Below are 20,980 nucleotides of genomic sequence, written 5' to 3' on the forward strand. Positions count from 1 at the left end.
GCAGGGCTAGGCCTTGGTTTGAGAAAGCCACCAAATTTAAACAGTGAGTGTTGATAAAGATTAAAAGGGGAAACATTTAAAAAAAGAGGACTAGAAATAATTTAGTGAAAGTAGAACTCAGACACTTGGTGCCTCATGAGCAGGATGGCCAAGACCCTGTGCTCCTCAGCACAGACCCAGGATTGAAATTTCAACCATAAAGGAGAAAATTTGCCAGGGAGTTCTCATCTGTTTCCAATGTTACAGACAAGAAATTATGCAACAGAAAACCATGAGTTCTGTAAGAAAAGGACCCAATATTTCTCATGATGAGAAGTCAAACTATATTGAATGTCTCACACCTCCCATCCTTCTGGTCATCTGGAATCTAATCCAAATTCTAACACTGCCTAATATGAGACATGATGAAATGTACCCACAAACTGTCATCTTAACATAACAGTGCCCAGACCAGAAAGGGAGCATGGAGACAGTGGCCACCAGAAACATTTCTTCACTGAAGGGAAGAGCTGATCAAAAGGCTATTTCAAGGGAATGATGTAGTTAAAGTCACTAACCAAGAGGGCAATTGTCAATTTCACCATAAAGAAAGTATGCCATTTGTCATCCTGCTCATGCATTCCGTACAAATGCTGGAAATATTAAACACCTGGAAAACAGGAAAGAGAATGCTTTGCTCTGATATGTATGTGAATTCATTACTGCACTATGGCTCCAGTCCAGGAAAATACTTAAGCACATGCTTAACCTTAAGCATATGGGTAGTCCCAATGAAAAAGGCCTGAAAGATTGGCTGTGCATTAAAGTAAAACACAAGACTCTCCCTTGCCTTAAAAAAACCCCAAAACCTTCAGAAACCAAAAAATAAAATGTTATTGATTCCCTTTGGAATTTCTCTCTCTCTCTGCAATTTGCAATCTCTGTGGATGACTTAAATACAAAGATTTTCTTTTTCTTTTACAATGAAATAAGCTACAGCCTTTTGGAGATGGAATATGTCATTCTGTTTTCTTGTGAGAAAGAATTTGAATAAAATGCCAGCTTGAGGCAGGTAGGAAGCCGAACACACACAAATCAAATTTCAGGGCTCAAGTCAGAGCGATAATGAATGTTTGGTAGGAGTATGGCGAGAGGTGAGTGATTTATAGTCGCCTAAAAGGCCTTTTGAAAGCAGGGTTGGGGGAGCAGTGAAAGGTGCTGGAGAAAAAGACAGATGTAAAGGGGAGAAATCAAACATGTTGCCATGTGCCAGAAGTTGCCTGTTATCAAGATCTATCCAGACAGTATGGCAAGCAAAAATATTTCAGGGGGTATCAGACTTCCAAAATCTTCATTATTAGAGCAAGCAAGTTACTGAGACGAGAATTTTTATGGCAGTTATATTTTAGCTTTAACTTATTTGGGTATTTAATCAAAATAACCCTCTTGTCTCTGTTCCCTTCCTGCCCTGCCCCTCTTACTCTCTCACACACACAGCCTGCAGGTGTCGAAGTCTTCCTATGAGACATCAAATTCCACAGTACCCCTCCCACAAAGGGTTGAATTTTTCAGGGGCATCCCGTACCATGTCTCAGGTGGAAGCATCTCTATCAGGAGATCCCAGATTATTAATCATTTAGGACCAAATTCTAGCACTCTTACTCACACTGAGTACCACCTTAATCTGCAAGTAGTCCCTTAGAACTCAGTGAGACAACTTGCCAAGTACTACTCTGTGTGAGTAAGGGAGAAGAACCTGGCTCTCTTATAACATTGTAAAGTTGCATGGAACATTATACTCAGAGTAAGAAGCGTCCCCTGTACAATCTTGACTAAGTCACTGCACAACCCTAATGCTCTTGTTCTTTCTCTACCTATCGAGATTTACTTGATGATGGATAGATGAGGAAGACTTGGTTATTTAGACTAAAAACTCAACTTCTTTTGGTGCCAGAATTTTTTTAAATGAATATCTCAGCCCCTGCTTACCTCTGTGGCACTTTTAATACTAGAATAACTATCATTAGTGGTGTTTTAATCATGGGATCGCATGGCAAGTATACGTTTCAGTAAGGAGTTGTTTCATAACCTAATGATCGTACATCAGTTTCTTGTTGGCATCTTTTGGCCTCTCTCTCACACTCTTTCTATTGCAGAGCATCAAAAGACACCTTTGTCCTACAGATTATTACAAAGGATCACAAGGACCATAGCCCTCAACAGAGATTTTTGATCCAGCTATAGTGTGGTCCAGATATTAACTGCTTTCAACATCTATACTTTTTAATGACCATGACTGAATCTGGTATTTCCTCAAAATATCAACTTCTATTCCAGCATAGAATTACCAGAGATGCTGCCTTTCTCCTGCCATCAGAAAACTAGGTGACAAAAGGCCATGGTTATAATTGTCCCAGGAAGTTACAAAGCTTTTCAGTAGTGATATTCTCCCCTTTATTCTTTCTTCCTCTTATCTTTATAGTCTTGATAAATTGTGGTTATATTCAGATTTACTCCCCTCTCCAAAATTCTCACCATGCTTGTTTAAAACTTAAACTGGTTTGTAGTCTGGCTCTTCTCCAGCTGGGACTTTTTGACAAAGAGTTGAGATGGCCTAGTGGTTACAATACTGGAATAGGAATCAGGAGATCCGAGTTCAGTTTTTAGCCCTGTCACAAAGCTCCTGTGGGACTCCGGAAAGTCACTTAGGTCCAGATCCTCAAAGTTATCGATGAGTGTTAGGTGCCTAAATACCTTTGAGAATTTGGGCCTTTATCTCTCTGTTTCAGTTCTTCATCCGTAAAATGGAGATAACAATATTTCCTTTCTCCTACTTTTTGTCAGTCTTGTCTATTTAGGATGTAAGCTCTTCAGATTAGGCACTGTCTCATACTGTGTGTTTATACAGTATCTAGCCTAATGGGGCCTGATCTTGGCAAGGACCTCTAGGTGCTACTGTAATACAAATCAATAATAACTTTAATTACATTTAGTTTAGACTCTCTGTTGTTGTATTAGCTTTTGACGGACATTCTTAGTCTCTCACGGGCCTTAAGATCAATGGGAGTAAACAGACTTTAATGGGGGTTTGATTGGGCCTTAAATCATGTCTCCACTTCAGCCAGAACACTACAGTGTGAGAAGTTAGGGGAAGCATTCTGAAGACCTGGGTTCAAGTTCTCATGCTTTCTCAAAGAGATCTTATTTCATAGGTGCTGAAAAAAATTAGTGAGAGCTTAGCACCCACCGGCAGCCAGCTCCCCTCTCCCCCCAGAGCTTCCCGTCCACCGGTGGCCCCGCCAATCAGCTCCTTCTCCTCCCTCCCAGTGCCTCCTGCCCACTGCGATCAGTTGTTTTGTGGCATGCAGGAGGTGCTGGGGGGAAGGAGCAGGAATGCGGCGTGCTCAGAGGAGGGGACAGGAAAAGGTGGGGAGGGAGTGGGAAGAAGTGGGAAGGAGTGGAGGGGACAGGGTCTGGGGTGGAGCGGGGGTGGGAAGAGGCAGTGTTGGGACAGGGGCTTGAGGGAAAGGGGCAGGGTTGGGAGCTGAGCTGGTGGTTGAGTACCCCCGGGGCCTGGAGGAAATCAGTGCCTGTGTCTTATTTCATCCTAACACCCAATTATGCACATAACAATTGGCATTCTGTGCTCACAAACAGGCTGAAAGGTGAAAGCACAGGATGAATGAGGATGATGATGGACTGGCAGAACTGCACGGGGAAGTTTGCACAGCACCTGCATGCAGTAGACCTGGCTCACAGTAGTCCCTCACTTTCATGAGCTCTGCATAAAGAAATAAAGGAAAAAAGAGCCATGCAACATAACACAAACTTAGAGTGCAATCATCATCAGACCAGTCACATGTACAAATCCTGATTACTACACATACCATGACTAAGACTTGCCTATTTACCCAGTTTATTGGCAAAACCAATGGCCTGATTTACAGAGGTGCTGAAGACAACTAGGAGCTGGGGCACTCAGAAAAGAAAGACCATGCGTTTTTACCATTGTCAATAATGTGCAATCAATATGGCTGTGGAAGGATGATGCTGGAAAAAGGGAAAGAACGTTCTTGATATGTAACTCTGCCTCATTCACGTAACATTAACAAAATCACCAGTTCAGCTCTGATTCTGGAGTCTTCTGTTAGGAACATCTAGGATGTTGCACAAAGTAAGAAAGAAAATCATACTGCATGTTTTTTTCTGACATCAGATTATGGTGGCAAGTGGGAAAATCTTGTAAATATCATCTGGAAGTCCCTGGGGAGAATAGATTTGGAATACTAAGATGTCATTTTAATAAAGCCATTTTTCAGACCATAATCACACTTGACATGCCATGACTGATATAACTCAGCACTAGAGTAAAATAATGTCTTTATATGTGTTTTGATAGGAAATGAAACAAGTCTAGCTACACCTCATAAGAATCCAATCATGTGATATAAAAATAAACCTTTAGCACTTAAATCCAGAATGGAAAAATATCTCTAAGACCTGAAAATTATATTTTAAAAAATCATATTAACAAAAAAATACCACATACAGATACAATTTATAACTCACAGCCAGCTCTGGTGTGTCTCTAAGCTGGATTAAAAACTGGACCTGCAGTTTGGAGAATAGGAAAGCTTCTTTGGTCACTTGATATCAGAGAGAACACTGTAACAGATTCTATCACACTGTGGGTATGAACATTTCTACATTTTGTCTGGGAACAGACTTCCCAGCCCGGGGTTCACAGACTTATGCAAGTGGGATTCGCACTAGCGTTCTAGAAATAGCTGTGTAGACATTGTGGCTAGGGCTGGAGCACAGGTTCTAAGCCTGGGGAGTTGGGGTGGGCTTCAGAGTCCAAACTCCAGCCCTAGCCCCAGAGTCTACATAGCTATTTTTAGAGCATTAGTGTGAGTTCTACTAGCATGAGTCTGTGGACCCAGGCTGAGAGGGTCACTTTCAGATGCAGTGTAGACATATCCTAACGAGAGCAGCAAACAAAGAAAATATAAAAAGTTTCCTGCTCCCACTAAAGCTCTGCTTTGGGTTTTTTTTTTTTAATCTATATACTCAGAATAACTATTGTTAGTCTTTTATTTTATTGCTGCAGTTTGTGTTCTACTCTGTTACAGAGGTTTTCCATACAGCATTCGCTGAGTTTCTTAAATCCTCTAGATTCATTCAGAATTCACTAGGCAGATAACTATTCAACTTCTTTAAGACATAGCTCAGGATTGACAGTTTACTATCTTCTTTTGTGAACTCTCATAAGATTCCGTGGAGCAAGGTATCTCAGCTGAGGGTAGCTGAAAATGAACTGTATCTTAGGCAAATGCCAAAAAGATATGCTGATATCTGGGTACCAAACCTTTTCTGAAGTATTTATGGGTAAATAAATTATTCAGCATAAAAGACAGAAACCTAGATAATCTAGGAAAGTATTTGCTCCCCAAGTCCTGTTGTCAGGCACTTGATTACAGGGTTCTTTAATGATATGTTTTCAAAACCCCAATTACAACGGCATAATCAAGTGTCCATTAGAGAAGCATTTAGGCCAAATTATAGCTCTTCCTGTGGAAGATGAGTGGAGGGTTCTGGAAGCATTATGTATGGGGAAGCCAGGAGCAGGTACAAAGGCCCTGGAGCACTTGCGGAGAGAACACTTATTAGTGAGACCTGCCTCATTCATAAACACAGGGGTAAGTCAGTGTCACTTCCTGTTCAGCTCAAAAGTTATCATTCAGTAGAGTTGGCTGCAAAATGGAGGGATTTTCGTGCCAATTTTGTTGTTGTTGACTTTTTGGCAAACAAATGAAAACCAACCAACCAACGCACACCTGGCATCCATGACATTTTGGCCAAAAATTTTACTTGTTCGATTCAGAAATTCTCCCATTCTCTGCAGGCCCATCTCCTTGGTTGGACTATGTATCCCACGATGCACCACCTCCCCCTCTTCAAGACAGGAGACTGCGGCATCATATGAATCACATGGCTGTGATACATCATGGGAGATGAAATCTGGCTGAGGAGCCCAGCTCAGAGAAGAGAAAGGGGACATGAGGTAATCAAACTACAACTCCCATGAGGCACAATGGCAGTGTATCCAAATCAAAATACTTCAGTGTTTTGGTGTTCAATTGCTTCACTAAAAATAAAAAATATTGTACAAAGCAAATTTTCATGAAAAAATTCATGTAGTCAAAAACCCAATTTTCCCTTGAAAAAAAGTTGTAATGGAAATTTTTTGACCTGACTTTCATTCGGTGGCCATGGCTTGCACTTCATCCCACAAAGACATGTCTGTGGGATGAAGTCTGTGCACACTGAAAGCAATACTGGCTGGCCTCCCCTCCTACAGTCTTAGGGCCTAATTCTGCAATGTGTTGAGATCTCTCAATGCCCAATAATTTCAATCCGAGTTAAAGTTGCTCAACATCTCCAGACATTGTTCATCATTTGGAAGGACTGAACCCACAGTAAACAAGCAGACAAATTGGGAGGGGGAGAAAAGAAGAGAAAGGAGTGGGAATAGGGCTGTATGCACCATCACCCCTCTAGCTAGCATGACTGACAGGTTCTGGAAGTGATGGTGAAGGAGTTGAGAGCATATATGGTGTTCTCATACATCCTCCCATTCCAGGGCAAGGCCCAAATAGGGAGAGACGGATCCTGGAGATGAATGCACAGCTGGTGTCAATGGCAGGCTTTGGCTTGCTTGACCATGGGAAACAACCAAAAAAAAATAAGGCAATAGGAGAGCTTTAAACTACATTCAAAGGGGGCAAGTAATAAAACCACACAGATAAGCATAAGCAATAGTGACCTTAACAGAAGGTTAGATGTTCAGAGGGACATGGAAAATTACAAAAGGGTCATAAGAGCAACAAGAGTGAAATCAGTAGGGAAATCTGCTCAACATCTTAGATGTCTATACACAAAAGTAAGGAGTATGGGAATAAACCAGAAGACCTGGAAGAATTAGTACATAAGCTAAAATATGACTTAATTGACATAACTGAGACTTGCTGGGGTAAATCTCATGCCTGCAATATTGGTACAGAGGGTATAGCATGTTCAGGAAGGACAAGCAGGGAAAAAAGGAAGGAGGTGTTGCATTCTTCATCAAGAATATATACACTTGTTCTGCGGTCCAGACAGAGGTGAGAGGCAGAACAGTTGAAAGTCTCTCAGTAAATACAAATGGGGGAAAAGATGGGGTGAGGTAACTGTAGGGTTCTATGACAGATCACCAAATCAGGAAAAGGAGGTGTATGAGACATGTCTAAAACAAATAACAGAAATATACAAAACAGAAGACCTGATAGTAATGGGGGACTTTAACTACCCAGACATCTATTGGAAAAGTAATATGGCAAAACACAAAATGTCCAGCAAGTTATTGGAATATAGTAGAGACAACTCTTTGTTTCTGAAAGTGGAGGAAATAACCAGAGGACAGCCAGTTCAGACTTGATTCTGACTAATAAGGAGTATTTGGTTGCAAATCTGAAGGTGGAAGGCAGTGTGAGTGAAAGTGATCATGAAATGCTAGGCTGCATGATTCTAAAGAAAGGAAGGAGTGGGAGCAGCAGAATAAGGATAATGGACTTCAAAAAGAAAATTTTAACAAACTCAGAGAATTGGTAGTTCAGATCCAATGGGAAGAAAATCTAAAGGAAAAGGGAGTTCAGGAGATCTGGTAGTTTCTCCAGAAAACAATATTAAAGGCACAAATGCAAACTATCCCAAAGCAAAGAAAAGATAGGAAGAATAATAAAAGGCTAATATGGCTAAATGAAGAGGCTCTTTACTGACCTGAAAATCAAAAAGAAATTCTACAAAGATTGAAAATATGGACAAACTGCTAATGATGAGTACAAAAAAATAGTACAGACATGTAGAGAAAAAAATCAGAAAGGCTTAGGCATAAAATGAGTTACATCTCGTAATGGACATCAAAGGAAACAAGAAGAGGTTCTTTAATTACATTAAGAGCAAGAGAAAAAAGGAAGGAAGGTATAGGTCTACTACTTAATGGGATAGGAGAGCTAATAAATGATGACATGAAGAAAGCGGAGACGTTTAATGCCTATTTTGCTTCAGTATAAACTGAAAAGTTAAAATGGTGACCAGATACTCAATAAGATTAATATTAACAAGGCGGAGGGAATACAAGCCAAAACAGGGACAGAATAGGTTAAAGAATATTAGGTAAATTAGATGTATTCAACTTGTCAGGGCCTGATGAAATTCATTCTAGGGTATTGGCTACTTCAGAACTGCTATCAATTATCTTTGAGAACTCATGGAAGACACATGAGGTCCGCCCAGAGGAATCAGGGAGTTATATATAGACAAGTCAGCCTAACTTCGATACTATTCAATGTTTTCATTAATGACTTGGATTATGGGGTGGAGAGTATGAATATAAAATTTATGGATGACGCCAAGCTGGGAGAGGTTCCAAGCACTTTTGAGGCCAGGATTAGAATTCAAACTGACTGACAAACTACAGGATTGGTCTGAAATCAACAATATGAAATTCCAGTATGTTCTACAGTTAGGATGGAAAAATCAACTGCACATCTTCAAAATGGGGAATAACTGGCTTAATGATAGTACTGCAGAAAAGGATCTGAGGGCTACAGTAGATGACAAACAAAATATGAATGAATGTGATGCAGTTGCAAAAAAGGCTAATATCTTTCTGAGATCTATCAACATGGGTTTCATATGTAAGACATGAAAAGCAATTGTCCCACTGTACTCAGCACTGGTGAGGCATCAGCTGGAGTTCTGTGTCCAATTCTGATGCCACACTTTAGGAAAGTTATGGAAAAAGTGGAGAGAATACAGAAACTCCATTTTGTGGAAGTGTTCAAATTTTGGTTTTGCTCCAATTAGGAACAACCCCTCCAAAACTTCAAAATTCTATATAAAATTAAAAAAAAGGAGGTTGATTAAAATGTTTAATTTTGATTTTGACATTTTATGTTAGAATCTAATACAAAAATTTAAAAAATTGAAATGAAAAGAAAAGTAGATTTGACAGGAAAAACCAAAATGTTTCATTCTGATGTCAAAATGAGACTTTCAATATTGTTAGGACATCTTTTTTCCTCAAACTAAATTTCAGCACAATTGACACGATTTCACAAAGCTTTTTGATTTAGACGGAACTACATTCTCTGAATGAAAATTTGTAAAGTTTTTCTGACCAGCTCTGATTCTCAGCTCTGCCATAGACTTCCTGTGTGACCACGGGCAAGGCAATTAACATTTCTCTTTCTAATTTACATGATCTATAAAATGGGAGATAATACTGCCTATTTTATAGGTGTCTTATGACATTTAAGTGGAATTCATAAAGTGCTTTGATGTCATCAGATAAAGGTTGGTATCAGAAGTGCAAATAATTATCAGGATAGTATTTTGATAGGCAGATCTACCTTACCTTTTGTCAAGAATGCACATTGTAGAATAAATTTGTATTGCTATCTTTGTACTTGCAACATTCCATATAAATGTCAGTTTAAATAAATGATTCTTATTACATAAAATACTAATATGGTAACACTGACTATCTGAATGTCTGACAAAAATTTTCTCTTCGGAAAGGAGAAGAAGTGTGTTTTCTTGGTCATGACTTGTTTAGTACTTTATAGTTTGATGTGGATTGAGGATTGCAGTTATAGCATTATCCTCAGTCTATATTACCTATTGGGGGAAAGACTGCCAAGACTTGTAAATCACCATTTTAACTTGATGCATACAGCACATTATACTAGGTTATATTGGGTTACGTTACTTGTGCTATGATTTAATCAGATATAAATGCACTAGAAAGCTTATAAAGGGGGTTCTGTATGTCATGGAGAGGGGAAAGGGTGTTTTTCCTTAGGTAGATGTGTTATGTTGGAGCTGTGGAAGAAACATTTTCCACAACTACTTATGGGTAAATGAGTGTTGTTGTAGCCGTGTTCTTCCCAGGATATTAGAGATACAACGTGTGTGAGGTAATCTCTTTTATCTGACCATCTGCTGCTGGAGAGAGAGACAAACTTTCAAGGTTACACAGAGCTCTTCTTCAGGTCACCTTGTCTCTCTATGGGTATGGCTACACTTGGAATTTCAAAGCGCTGCCACAGCAGCGCTTTGAAGTGTGAGTGTGGTTGGAGCGGCAGCGCCGGGAGAGAGCTCTCCCAGCGCTGCACGTAAACCACATCCTCTACGGGTGTAGCGTGCAGCGCTGGGAGCCGGGCTCCCAGCGTTGCCGCCCTGATTACACTGAGGCTTTACAGCGCTGTATCTTGTAGCACTCAGGGCGGTGTTTTTTCACACCCCTGAGCGCGAAAGTTGCAGCGCTGTAAAGTGCCAGTGTAGCCATACCCTATGAGTAAACAAGTCTTTTAAAGCTGTACAATCATACTATATACCACACAGAAGTTGCAAGGGCTCATATTATTGACTACATCAGCTTATTCTGGTTAGTGATGGTGAAATTAGTTTAGAAAAGAATTAACCTGGACTTTTCACCAGAACTCAAACATTATAGGAAACTTCTCTCCATTATTTTTCATGTGTGCCTATGTATTTCTGGATTCCAGACAGAAGCAAAAAAGCTGAAATTCCATAAGAGGGGCTTTTCCCTCTATGCTCTTGCCTGAGCAACAGGTTAGTACTGGAATCTCCTAAAAAAGCCCATTCCCTTGTGACTGAGTCCAACTTTTGAGCAAGTAGGAAAACTTTAAGATGAATAAGATAGCAGAGTGTGCAATTATTCAGGCTAATGTGCATTGCTAGGATGGATGCATGATGGCCTGAAAAGAGACACTGTAATTCATAAGTGCCGACTTACTTAGTTCCTGGGGGGTCCTTGACCCCCACTCTGCCCCAGGCCCACCCCATCTCCACTTCTTTCTCCAAGACCCCACCCCATCCCACCTCTTCCCACCCCNAGCCTGCCCCCCATCCCCCTCTTTCCTTTACCTCCCTCGCCTCTTCCTGCCCCCACTCCTCCCACCCAGTGCCTCCTGAACACTGTGGAACAGCTGATCCATTGCAGGTAGGAGACACTGGGAGGGAAGGGGAGGAGCTGATCCGTGGGTCCCCTGTTGTGTGGGAGGTTCTGGGGGGAGGGGCTGACCCATGGGGGTTCCAGTGGGTGCAGATCACCCGCTGTTTTTTCCCATGATGCTCCAGCCCTGGAGCACAACACACACACATTCTCTCTCTCTCACACACACACAACTGTTCAGTAGAAAATTAACAAATATTTGGAATTTATTTTGAATTCCCATTGATTAACCTTGGTTCTCAGCCAAAAATACATTGTGTCATTACCCACCAAAGCAAGTGATAGACCACTACTGAATGTCATCATCTATATTTACCTGTGAGGGGTGCACAGCCAGTCCTCGGATGACAGCAACCACCCAATACTCACAGGTACCAACAGTCAGTGTCACACTGGAGGCATTGCTCTCTTGACTGGAGGAGATATCTGGCTTCTCCAATAGTCTAGGACTCACTATTTAAGCCAGGAGATACAGGAAGTTGTCAGAACAACTAGGTCAATCCTAGTTTGTCTGTTTGGTGCATTGAACCCCGCCTTCTGACCTGACTCCTGAGCCCTGCCTGATTCCTGCCTTGCTCCAGATCCCTTCGTCTATGGCCCACCCCTTGCTACTGACTCTGGCTCCAACTCTTGGCTTGACTCAGGCTCCAGCTTGGGCTTTGATCCTTGGCTCGACTCCTGATTCTAACTCTGGCTCTGATGCAGACTCCAGTTCCTGGTTCACGACTCCTGCTCCAACCACTAGACATGACCACCACTGCTCTGACCACCTATGACCTGGTCCATGAAACTGCCATGGTCAGTAGAGAAGAATAATGTGGCCTGTGCATTTGTCTGTGGCTAATTCAACTACCTAGTGAAAACCGTAGGGAAAGAAAAACTTCTAAGGGACACAATAAATGCTGTAGACGATTTCAACAGGCATTGAAGATGCTGAATGTCTTTCAGGTGGTGTTCAGAGCATCACAGGATTGGGCCTGAATAGTATATCCGTCCATCCATTTGAGATACACACCACGATGTATAACACGTAGAGTACCTTTAATACCATTCTCATTTTGTTATGGTTTGCATATGAATGTAAATTTCTTCCAGGATATTTTGGCTTATTACGTCCCCAGATCTTTCTCAGCTGAAGTTTCAGTCTGCTGAACACTAGGGGCATTTTAAAAACACTCCAGTTCTTGTATTTATTATAATGTTGCTGTATTCTGAGCAGACAGTATGAACAAAATATTGGTACACTTCCAGTATTATTGAATGATTGAGTGTGAAGGCCTCCTTTGCATATTTTCTTTTTTTAAATGTACTGCTTTCCAGTGTGTTTTCCCAACCATGCATACAGCTTTTGATTCTCATCAGTGCTGCTAGTCAGTCAAGAGCTGAGCTATAAACTGTTCATTGCATTCTATGTCACACAGGTGTGGAGAGATTTTTGATTTGACTTAAAAATTCCCTTCTCTTCCTGGTGAGCAGTCTGCTTGTCATGCTGCGGCTAGGTGTTTTAAACATCTGCTCTTTCCATGACATACTTCTTGATATCTCCAGCTTTGTGATTTCTGACAGACGCTTTCCAGTCAGTTCCTGTCTTGTCCTACCCTCAGAGGTTATTCCTGTTATTGTCTCTCCCCGCTCCCCCGCACCCCAATTGAGTCTTATTCAAGTATCCATCTGCTTGATTACTGTTCCAGTCAATTATGGAATATATGTAAGTTAGACTTTTGGCTTATTGACTTCTTATCAGCTGAGGGTTGCAGATAGTATATTTGTGATTGTACTTAACATCCCCTTTAACCTCATTGAAAAAAAGTTTTTATAATTCTCAGAAGGCCCCTAAAATTCTGGAATGCTTTGCAGGTCAGCTTCTGTAGAGTGCCCTAGAATTCAGCCACAGATTCTGGTGTATCTAGGCCTATAGCTGTCTCTGAATTCTGGAACATTTGGTTTTTCAGTTGCAGTGAACTCACAGCCATTGAGTTTAGCTAACTCTTCAGTATCTTAGGACATAAACCATAGCGAGAAACAAAACAAAGATATGGTCTTGGTAATTCAATACTGGTACTCTTTTTTTCCTGAGTCAGTACTAAACTAAAGCTCTGGCAAAGTGTTAGGGGGCACTCTCTGGTTTTTCAGAAGATGTGAAATGTCAAACGAAAGTACAGCCTGAGACAGCTCATAGCATTTTTCATGACAGATGGAATGAGAGAGGTACCAGAGTGCTCAACCCTGGCTCTGCCACCAACTCCCTCTGATGCTTTGGGCAAGTCACTTTGGGCTTTGATAAAAACAGACTAAGTTTCTAGCCATCATGGTTGTGAAGAAAAGCTTGAAAACATCAATTGAGTGTAAACTAAAAGGCTCAAAATCCAGAAGAATAATTATAAAGAAGCTCAATGATTTTAAAGCAAATTTTGTGATTTTCTTTTAGGCTTATCTCAATTTTTTTTTAAATAAGTAGGGTTGGCAATATGGTGAAAGGCACTACATTTCTTTCACATGTTCCTTGCCTCAGAGTTCACAACTGGAGACAGACAAACCAACACTAGACAAGCCAGGGACAACAATTCAGGGAAGAGAAATGTGCAAAATTATAAAATAAAGTGCAGCTTAATAAGTTCCAAATGGCAACACTGTTTTCTGGCTGTTGTTTTTTTAATTTTACTGAGGTACTTAAAGGGTTAAAATCAATCCCCTACAACTGGACCGTGTTTGCTTTCCTATTTAAAAATCAACCTATTACAGTGGTACATGTTAGTGCAGAGACTGTTGAGTGTTCTACCCTCTCACTATTTATAGAAACATAAAGGATTAAAAAATGTTATGTCTATAGACTACTCTTTATGAATAAGGTGCTTGATGAGTAATTTATTTGTTGGACTAGAGCACTGCACTGAGAAGTCAAGTGGGGGATACTCTCACATAATGCCCATACAGAAGATGAGAAACCTTACAATCCAAACAGTAGCGACTCTGGCAGGGTATGCACATTTCTACCAAAGCACAATGAGATTTAAAATGTTATTAACATTATTCTTTGTCCCTGTATCCTCCCTCATCAATGCAATTACAGATAAGCAGTCATGTTACATTATTTACTCAAGAGCTACAGTGCAAATAAAGAGAGAGGTTATTATTATTATTTCTTCTTAGGAATCTTTTTCTAAATCATAATCAAATATTATCTGTGACACTGATGTTTTAATAGACAAAATATATGTTATCCAGACATATTAGTGTACAGGTATTGATTTCATTAAATGATGTCTCACATACTTTTCTCTGTTAAAATTGAAATCCTAAAATACAATGATTGTTAAAATTACAGTGGGACAGTCTATTGTTACAGACACTGTTCCATGGCACAGGGCATCTGCTCTTAGAATGGGTGTGGTCTGGTACGTCCAAATAATTTAACAGATTGCACATGTCTAAAGAACTTTTAGAATTGAGATGAGAATCTCTCATGTTTCAAAGTTATGGAGACATGGCAACACACTTATTATTCAGTTATCCTTACAAATGAATATGAAATACTAATACATTTTTTGTGTTTCTATGTAGCTATTCACAGATGGCTCTCAAACTGATGATATCTCACAAAGACCTTATGCAGTATAATAGTTTGCACATAGTTAACCTATGCTAAAGAGAGGTTAAGAACTTGCCCAAGGTCACACACAGTTCCATCAACAGAGCTGGGAACAGAACACACAAGTCCAACTTGCAGTCTCCACCTGCTCTAACCACTGAGTGGCACTTTTTCCCTAGGGCCCAGGCTTTCCTCTATCCTGCCACTGCAGAATCCTGTTGGAGCTATGAAAACAGGGTAAGAATATAAATAAATCTGACGCTGGGGTGGAGGAGAAGAAAAGCTGAAGTATAATTTTCTTCTCCTCCAACAATAATGGAGCCAGCAGTTTGAAGAAGTAAGTGAACTTTTAAGATCATGCCTGTCATAGCACAACTGACATCACCTCACTTTCCATCAGATGATTCCTAGGCTAGCGCTGCAAAATAAAAGGATTCAACTGAACACCATATTCCTATGGGATAAGAGGACAAGCAACTCCTCATCAAATGGCTTCCAAATGGTCTGAAAAACCATGGCAACCTCCATTTAAAAGCCTTTTACACAATTTGAACAACCCTCCATAATCTTCTGTGTTTTATAGCCCAGTTCCTCTCCATCTGCTTCCTCCCCATCCTTTAAATCCACCTCCTCTAATTATTCCTGCCTTTTTAGTTTGCTTGACACTGCCAGGATAGATAGGGTGTTGGTAATGAATAATTAGCTGATTAACACCATCAGCATAAATGTGTCTTGGACAGAGAATCAAGGGTTAAGTTTTTATATGACATCTCTTTTTACATGTGGAATTTGTTGGCTAATTTAAAGAAAAATACATAAAATGATGAAAGCCCAATCTGTATCTGAACAGAAACAACTGATGTTTCCTTCTGGAACATTGAAGAGACAAACTTTAAGGTGGCATGCCTATGATTAGATATTCAATATGTTTTGAGACACATTCATAGACGGTGACATTTAAGGCTTCCCATATCACTCAAGCTGAATTGCATGGCTAGTGATGCAGAGCCTGTATGTACAGGAGACCTAGGTAGTCCAAGTCTTAAGCAGAGTTAAAGTATGCCTACATTGCAATCTGATATGTGACTGCAGCGAGTGTAAACATATCCAAGTTATTTTTTGAGCTAGCTAAATCAAAGCTAACAATATCAGTGAAGCCATAACTAAACAGGAAGCAGCATAGTGGTAGCCTCTTGAGTACACAACCAGGTCCCAGGTGAGCTCGTATAGCCCATGTTGCTGCGGCTTCACTGCGATTACATGAGCAAGCTATATCAAAGCTAGCTCAAGTATGTCTATACATGCTGCAGTCACACATGCAGTTGCAGTGTGGACATACCCACAGACACATAATTAAGCTCTGTCTAAGGACTTGTATACATGGCCCTGCATTATGAACGAGATGGGTTTGTAGAGAACGCTAACATGCTATACCAATTGCCCTACGCAGATCCTGCTGGTGTGAACTAAAAAGGTATTTAGTTTGTGTTAATATCATTTAGTTCGATATAGTGTAGATGGTGCCTAAAAGACTAATCTTCCCAGGATTTCTGAAGTGCATGCTATTTAAGGTGTTAAATATACATTAGGCTAGCAGGTAGCTAATTTTGGTTTCTATTAAAGCCACCATTTTTTTCTCTTATATAATTTACTAGTTACCACAGCTTACCAATGCAACTAAGATGCACAATATTTATATAAATAACCAAAAATTTCTTTTATGTTCTGTTAAGTTTTGTCCCTCACCATAAGACACTCTTCTTGTCCCTTTTCTTTTCCTTTTGCGTAATAAAATGTTGAAACCTGGCTTAGCTGCAGGGAAATGAAGTACATTTTAGGCATAATAAATGAATCACATTGTACTGGGCATAGCCTCTTCCCAAAAGATGCGTGAGGTTAATCCACTGGTCAGCAATGGAGAAAGTAAAACAAAACAAACATTGCAAAATGATTGTCCTGACTTGAACATCACTCTAACCCCTCCAGAATAAAATTCATACCGCTCTGAGGATAATTTAAGTTGATCTTTCCTGCCCATAAGAAATAATAAGAAAACTTCTGGAAGTCATGGAGACATGCCATCCAAGATACATGGAAGATATTAACCCCCCCTGTTGTGGCTTTTAACCACAGCCCATAGGAGTGGTGAGTGAAGATACAATGCTTCAGCAGCAGCTCCTAGAGATGTTGAGATGAAGGCAGGCACAATATATCTCTTTGAATGTTGGGGGAAGTGTATGTGGCAGTAGGCATTCATAGATTCTTAAGTGGAACACTGTACACACTCCCCACTCCCTGATGACTAGCACAGATGGGCAAGATGGCACAGCTTTACCCTTCCTTATCACTTTGGGGAGTGTAATGCTGCCATCCATTCCATGGCCTCTCTGGCAACCTACATGGACCTTGGAGTGAGGAGCATAGTCTGCAAGAAGGAAAAGTTTGGAGGAGACACCAGCCCATCGGTGCTGGAACCATTTTTTATAGTGGGGGTGCTGATGATGGCAACCATGTATTTGGTGTCTGTTATTATTACGTCAAGCCCGGGGGTGCTGTAACACCCCCAACACTATTAATTCCCGCACCACTGCAGCAGCCAGCATTTACCCACTGCCCTCAGCACTTGGTCACATTTCTCCAGTCTAATATTGCTGCTTATCAGTGTTGCAGGGTTACACTGCAGCTGGCTTGACAGTCCTTCTGGGATTGAATTGGTCGTTGAGCAAACAGAATAGTTGCAAATATGGCACCTGAAAGTATGTCAGCCTACTTCTAAATTGCATGTATGCTGAGAACTTTGGGATACGCAAGAGTCACCCTGCAGACACTGCCCTCAATCACACCCATCTCAATCATCCTGCTGCTTTATATTTCTGGGGGTATATTTCTGCAGCATTGTGACAAAGTGGTTTCATTTCCCACACTCCTTGCACCTTTGTCCATAGGCAAGGTATTTTCTTTCTGCCTCTCATGTTGCTTTTCAGAGACTATGCACTAGACCACGATATCTGCATTTTCAGTCTGCCTCCGTTCTGCTTCTTGGGTTCCATTAGCTTGAGCCTGTGTACTTGTTCTGCACTAGTGACAGTCACTGTTTTGATCTTTTCTCTGTTCATCAAGGGTGCCCTTGCTATTTGGAGGCGTTTCTCTAGGGTTACATCTGTTTCTCCCCACAGACTCTCCTATAAGCTGAAACCACATGTCTCAGAAAAAAGCCCATCTTTAATTAAGGAATCTTTAATGTTTCCAAAGTTGCATATGGATGTCAGAGTTCTCAGCTTTGTAACTATTCCCAATTCTGCTTCTTTGTTTTGGATACCACACAAACAATCCACACACACACCGCCCCCAGTCTCATGCTCTATACAGTCTTGTTCCGTCTGGGATCATAGTATTCATCAAACACCTTTATCAGCTGTTCTAATGCTTCTGACATTATGTCTAGCAACAGACTCACTCCTTGTCCTTTTCCCCCAAAATGAGAAATTTAAAAAACTTTACCTTCATTTTCGCATCTTTATCCCCCAAAGTCAGCTCTGTATACAGACTCAGTTCTTGTTTCCATGCTTGTGCAGGGCTTTTTGTCTGGAAATCCAGTATTCCCAGTGGTCTGAGTCCCTCCATGCTGCTTGTTTGCTCTGTTTCTAGCTGCTGCTTTATTTTCTTGTTAATCACACACTCTTCCTTGCTGTGAGTCTTACTAATAGTATTGCCAACCTCAAATGATCAAAGATCATGAATCACACCCCCAAAAGTCATGAAACTGCCCCCCAAATCATGAGATTTTTTTAAAGTGTTATATTGAGTTGTTTGGCTGGTCTTTTGAGTTTTGAACTCACCATCCAACTCCATGCAGGTTTGTGTTTCCCAAATTTATTAAAGTGATTTTGAACCCTGCTGCAGGAGCTCTCACCCCCACATCTGCCTGTCCCCCGTCAATTCCACCTCACATCAGTTCAGACCTTCCCCCCCATGTCTGCTCCTCCTGCAGCTCCTGGGGCTCATCAGACCCCTTTCCCAGGCCTGGGGAGGGAGGGCACTGCAGAGGGGTTGTTTTCTCCCGCTTTTAATATAGGGGAGGCAGCTCCAGAGATTATTCACCACTCTCTTCCCCTTCCCAGGCCAAGTGTTGCAGCAAGGAAGAGAGGAAGTGCTGTTGCTCACATGAGGGGAAGAGAGAGGAGGGAGTGGCGCTAACCTGAGCTTCTGGGCATTTTCTGTTTCCTTCTCCTCCTCCTGTGAGAATGGTGTCAGCTGCTGGGGAGTAAGGGAGAGAATTCTGCCTGTTTTCTGTAGCAGCTTTGGTTGGCTGCTCTTCCCCAGGAGGTGGAACTGATGGGAAAGCAGCCAATCAGAGGGAGATTTCCCTAGGCAGAGCTGAAATTTGAGAGAGAGCTGGAGTTTTTCACATCACCCTGAGACTGGCTCTCATCCTGGCCAAACTTGCACGAGGTGCAAAGAAATCCTAGGAGTTGTCAACACTGCATTAGACTGACCGCTGCTACCATGTTTCCTGTACCACACATTGCCTAATAACATGAGAAGACTCCATGTTCTAAAACTAAACTGGGTCTTTATTAAGAGAACTATTTACAGAAGTGCTGCAACCATAGTGAGCGTTCCAACCATGTGCTCACAGACTGACTTTCTGGTGCTTCTTCCAAACTCTTCCCTCCTGCAACCTTTTCTCTCCCCTCCAAATTGCATGTGGATTGCTATAGCTCTGAATGCCAAATCACTTAAGCATGCACATAACTTTAAACTACATGTGCCATACTGGCCACACAGGTCAGCAGCGACTCTCAAGCTGAACACCCATTAATATAAATGACAGAAGGCTGCAGGCTGGGAAATCTGTGTGAGGGCTCAAGAGCTTTGGGGTATATTCTCCCACATTTGAAATAGCTCAAATCCAATGCCCTTCAGTGCACATTGCACAGCTTCTCTTTTTCACCAGACATTTGAAAATGGTAGGAGGAAACGTAGGAGCAGGAAATTGTTTGAGTGGGGAATGAGCTTTGTTGTGGATTATCTTAAAGTGTGGCACACAGGATGCACTTTTAATTGATATCAGAGGTCCCTGAAATGTATGGATAGGCACCCATTTAAACATTTTTACATAGAAGTCAACGGGAGTAATTGTGTTTAAAATCTACATCCATGCTGAAGTGCTTGGACCATTGTGCTTGTGTTGTGACTGGAGCCTACATACTTATGCCAGGTGTGGGAAGGGTTGAAGGATCCTTGTGCCCTTCTCCCACAAATCCCTGTGCACCCATTGTGTAGACACAATCTAGCACTAAAGAGGTCTCTAGTCAAACACTTTGATAAAAGAATATTTCTTCGTTTTGTCCCCAAGTTTTTATATAGACACCCACACATGATACAGACTGAAAATAAATAATATTCCTAAGATTAACAGCTTATATATTTAATGGAAAGAATCCGATATACTTCTCACTGTGCCTGGTTACTGTTTGCACTTCAGCCAGCTTGGCCAATGAAAACAGATCACTCAGTTTCATTTCCTGGTTCTACTGTGTTAGCCCAATGTGTTTGTGTTTGGGTTCACAGTGCTACAGAGTGTTTACTTTTTAAAAAAAATTGACACTTTATTTTTGAAAAGTCATAGAGCATTCGTGTCATAATACATTTTGTAACTGCCTCCTGCCCTCTTATTTCAGACCCAAAATAATTTGACTGTATTTGTTTAATTAAATCTTATTTCACACATTCTTTATAAACAAGCTAGCAGAAACACACTCACCCCACATTTTTTTATTAAGAGCATACCTCAGTCACCCTTTAAATCAGCTTCCCCAGTCCTCCTGCAAACTAAGAATCGTCCTCACCATAAAAACTCACCATTTCCCTCAATAAATCTACTTCATATAAAAATCTTTTGCCTTCAGAATCTCATTTTTCATTTGTTTCATTAGCTTCCATCTCGGATATCTAAATTCCCTTTTATTACAGCTGGGAATTTTTATAATGTGCAAATTGAAATAATGATTGTATTGCAGCACTCTGCAAATGGTTTTCATTAAGCTTCCAGCTACTATTCCTTGCTCTGTTGGATATCTTTGTGTCAGGGTTACTTTATGCTGGACAGAAATTTGAACAATTTTATATTGAACAGAATGACTAAAAATCCTACTAGAAAACAACTTTCAAAATACATCGGCTGATGGAGCTTAATTGCAGGTTCTCTTCAAAATCAAAGTGCTTTGGTTGCTTTAAACTTGACAATCATTTTAAAATACAGAGAAACTGAATAGTTTTCTGGATTGTACATATTTTTAAAATAAAAAATATTATTTATCTCTGCAATT

The 20,980-nt window shown here is 40.8% G+C and overlaps 1 protein-coding gene across 7 annotated transcripts in view; it reads right to left on the bottom strand.

Annotated features, from left to right (window-relative positions):
* Positions 1-20,980, bottom strand: part of SCUBE1 (signal peptide, CUB domain and EGF like domain containing 1) — a 302,108-nt gene that overhangs the window by 206,382 nt on the left and 74,746 nt on the right. The window lies entirely within an intron of this gene.

The sequence above is a fragment of the Chelonoidis abingdonii genome, chromosome 1, assembly GCF_003597395.2.
Source record: "Chelonoidis abingdonii isolate Lonesome George chromosome 1, CheloAbing_2.0, whole genome shotgun sequence".
NCBI classification, from domain to species: Eukaryota; Metazoa; Chordata; order Testudines; family Testudinidae; genus Chelonoidis; species Chelonoidis abingdonii.